The following is a 4458-nucleotide window of genomic DNA, read 5'->3' on the forward strand; positions in this document are numbered from 1 at the left end:
CTGTCAGCAGAATGTGTCCTCCCCTGCGTGCGACTTTGAGGCCACTGAGATGAGTCCCGTGGCCTGGCCCTTGCAAGTACCCACATCTCACCCGCCAGGAGTCCGCCAGGTACCATGGTGTCTGTCCAGCAGAGTCACGGTGGAGAGGCCAGGGTACAACGAACTGATGGACTTTGACGAGACAAGAGGGGAAGGGGCGTCAGAGGAGGGCGGGAGAATGTCCAAGGCTGGTGGCCGGACCAGCCACAGCGGCGGCACACGGGGACCAGTTGGGGGTCCTGATGGTGGGTCCCAACTTCCGGGTCGGGAAGAAGATAAGCTGTGGCAACTTCGGGGAGCTCGGCTCAGAAAGAATCTCTATACAAATGAATACTTAGCTCTCCGATTGGAGCCCATCGGTGTGGGCGCCGCAGCCGTGCCTGCAACACCGCTTCCACCCGCAGCTCGGCTCACAGAGGGTGTCCCTCCGGTCCCTCTGGCCCGCGCGGGAAGTACAGCGCCATGGTGCTGGAGCTGCTCGGCCGGCCTGGAGGACCTATTCGATCTGCGTGACCACACATCACGCTCAAGACTGTGCTCATGATCGCCATCCAGCTGATCACATGCATGGAGTGTGTGCACACCAAGAGCCTCGGCTGCCGCGACATGCAGCCGGAGGACTTCCTGGTGGGTCGGCCGGGCAGCAAGCGCAGGACGCCATCTGCATCATCGACTCTGGCCTGGCCCAGGAGTACATGGACCCTGGGACCAAGAAGCGCAATCCGTGCCGAGAGCACAAAAGCCTGAAGGGCACAGTGCGCTCCATGAGCATCAGTACACACCTGGGCAAGGAGCAGAGCGCCTGACGACCTGGAGGCGCTAGGCCACAGTCCATGGGCTGTCTCCGTGGCAGCCTGCCCTGGCAGGACTCAGGGACGTGCTCAAAGAGCGCTGCCAGAAGATCGGGGACACCAAGTGGGCACGCCCATTGAGGTGCTCTGCGAGAGCCACCCGGAGGAGATGGCCGCGTATCCGCGCTATGTACCTGCGGGGCCCGGCTTCTTGGAAAAGCCTGACCAGGCTACCTGCAAGCTCGTCACAGACCTCTTCGCCCGCAGCGGCTTCGTGTTCCACTGCGAGTACACCCGGGCGGGGGAGCCCCTGCCTAGCCCTTTGGCACAGCTCACACCCACCTGCCTGGGCAAACTCAGCCTAGGGACAAAGCCCAGCAAAAACAGGGCACTGGACTCCAGCAACCAGAGCTGAGTGCGGGTGACCCCACTGCTGGTCACTCCAACGCCCCATCACAGTGCCTGCAGAGGCAGAGGTGGCGGATGGCACCAGTGCTGCTGCTTCTTCAAGAGGAGCAAGAGGAAGTCACTGCAGAGGCACAAGTGACCCTGACAGTGGCTCCCACACCCTCCGCTGCGGTTCCTGGAGGAGCTCGTCCGGTGGCCCACAGCCAAGACATAGACTGTGGCCCGGAGCTGCTCACCCCACGTGGGTGACTTCCTTCACATAAGACTGTGGCCGAAATTTCTCCTGTGTCCAGCCCTCCCTTCCAAGAGCATAAACTATTTAAAAGGAGGAAAGGGAAACACCACCTGCCCTGCCCCTCCGCCAAGTCTGCTGAAGGGAGGAGTGTGAGCTGGAGGCCCCGCCCCATTAGTGGCATAAAGTCTACCTCGTCTCCCCCTATCCAAAGGCCATTTTCTCCAGGGGGCGCTGTGGGCATTGCTGCCAGGTATGAGCCCACCCCGTGCCTCCCTAAATCAAAGGGGAAGGCGTGATGGGAGTGGCACCCCAAGCAGAATGCTGCACCAAAGCTGGGGTGGCATGGCCTGGTGTTCCTGCTGCACCTGCTCCTGGAGCCCGGGGCAGCCACCTGTGTGGCCACTGGGCCAGGGCTGTGCCCGGTGTGAGGGCGTCTTGTGTCTGAGCCACCGGAAATAGCGCCTTAAAGCTCCGTCTCAGCCCGCAGGAGTGGCAGAGGCCAGGCAGCCACGGTCGGGTGGGCGGAGCCGCTGGGGCGTTGGCGGTGGTGTGTGCATCTAGGTGTTGCTTTACAAAGTGTACAGAAATGGCACCTCTGTTTCTCTGATGCTTCGTGGAAGCCATACAACTTAGGGGCTTTTTAAAAAAAATAAATGAAAATGAAACAAACCAAAAAAAAACCCAACAATATTTTAAACAGTCATAAGAACAGTTATTCTCAATTCATTTAGTCCCATAACTATTTTTGTTTATCCTGATTATTTGCCAGTATTTTTTGAATTCAATTATTTCTTGAAGTTTCATAAATCTTCATTCAGTTCAAAGATATGACCTGTTTAGAGGCTGCAATTTAGAGTAGGTCAGAGTCCTTTTCATGGATTTTTCTAAAGCTATAACATGCCTGCAAATGCATCAGAGTAAAGCAATGACTGTCTATGAATAAAAAACTTAAAGTGGCATGGTTACAGATTTGATCACAATGCAATTGATAAAAAAAACTTTGCTTTTCTATAAGATGTAACATTTCAAGACAATAATTTCTTGGTAATTAATAATTAATGTAAAATGACATAGAGAATAATATAAAATATGTATATACTTAGATTCAATATATAATTTCAGCATATGAATAACAAATAATATGTAAGATTTTAAAAAGTGGCACATACTGGAGGGGGTGTATTGAGCATTGAAAATAATTCATAAACTCCCAAAAGGTGAAACGCAAATACCCCGAGTATCACTGGATCACTGGCAGATGCCCCACTCCACACCCCCCCCCCCACAGGGAACTGTCACTGTGGCTTGCCTGGTGTCCCTGACTGGACACCTGCTACCCCTGAGAGCTTCCTGTTTGAACTTGGCTCTGAATCTTTGCAAGTTCCTTTCTGGAGCAGACTGAAATTCCTATAACATTCGTTTTAACAAAATGTATGTACATAAATAGAATGTAGTTATTATTAATTTTTATTTGACAAAGCTTCTCATGTCATTTCAAGTATATTAAAAAGGCCTAATTTAGTTCAAAAATATTTCTTTTAAGAAGAGAGAATAAATCCTTGAGATATTCTAGGGCCCACTGGAGTGACTCAAAGTCATCTCTTGGTTAAAAAGTCTTAAAATTTAAACTTTGTACAGATTGTCAAATATACTTAACCAAAAGATTGTATCATAAGCTCTTTGTAAATCTAGGTAATAAACATATATTTTATGGTAATAACTCTAAAAGACATTAAACTTAAACCAGTTTTAATATTAAAAATTTTGTCCAGAACATAGAATTCTGCTTAATTTATATAACTATTTATTTATTTATTTTTTAATTAGGCCAACAGCCCTAGCCGGTTTGGCTCAGTGGATAGAGAGTCGGCCTGCAGACTGAAGGGTCCCAGGTTCGATTCTGGTCAAGGGCAAATGCCTGGGTTGCAGGCTCAGTCTCCAGTAGGGGGTGTGCAGGAGGCAGCCACTCAATGATTCTCTCTCATCATTGATGTTTCTATCTCTCTCTCCCTCTTCTTTCCTCTCTGAAATTAATAAAAAATATATATATTTTTTAAATTAGGCCAATAAAAGATTATATCCTAGTAATGCCATGCAGAGGCTGAAAATTTACCACACGTAATACACAAACACTTACCACATAAAGACCATACACATAAAGACCTTAACATAATTCAAATTACTAATTTTTGCAAAGAAACCTCAAGAAAAATTTTTATTAACTTAAAATTTTCTAACTTTTATAACCTTCACATATTATAAACCTTCCTACATTTTTCCACAAACCTTCTTATCCATTCAGAAATAAATATCTTTAGAACTGTTAGGGTCGCCGAAGGAGAAACGCACGAGGCCAGAGTGGTGAGGGATTATGAATCTATTAGGTCATCTGGGGACCAGATGAGCTGAGCCCCAATCTGGCGTCAGCACCCAGGGACAAGGAGTCAGAGATTTTAAAGGTCTCCAGGTCCTTTTTCTGGGTGGAGAATTCTCTGGGCAGGTATGGATCCTGGGAAGGTCCAGAAGGGAGAGATAATGGTCTTAGCAGGTGGAAAGTGGTCTAAGCGGAAGGCAATGTCCCTTGGGAAGTGGCCTAAAGGTTGGTTCCCAGGGGAGAGGTATCAGTTCAACTATTTGATCAAACATAACAAGAACAAGTTTTTTCCCTCCTTTTCCCTCAAAAAATGAATCTCCATACCTCACGCCTTCTATTATCACAACCATATAATTTCTCCCAACTTAATTTGAACTTTTAACTCTTAGAAAGCCTCAGTTTTCAATAATAACCAAAATAAAATAAGCGACCAGCATTCTTTAGATTGGTGTTTATAAACACATTTTAAACACACTCTCACTTTCAAGAAACACACCTTCAAGCACAAGACATTATATGAACAGCATAAATCATTTTTACAGACTTTCGGGCAATAAAGACAAAAGCAGGTGAATTTAAAGACTTATCTAGTGATCAATGTTTCAGTATTT

The 4458-nt window shown here is 47.5% G+C and overlaps 1 pseudogene; it reads left to right on the top strand.

The window, feature by feature from the left end:
• Positions 1 to 166: 166 nt before the first annotated feature.
• Positions 167 to 1377, top strand: LOC102417785 (annotated as a pseudogene).
• Positions 1378 to 4458: the final 3081 nt, after the last annotated feature.

Source organism: Myotis lucifugus, unplaced genomic scaffold (genome assembly GCF_000147115.1).
Source record: "Myotis lucifugus unplaced genomic scaffold, Myoluc2.0 scaffold_503, whole genome shotgun sequence".
NCBI classification, from domain to species: Eukaryota; Metazoa; Chordata; class Mammalia; order Chiroptera; family Vespertilionidae; genus Myotis; species Myotis lucifugus.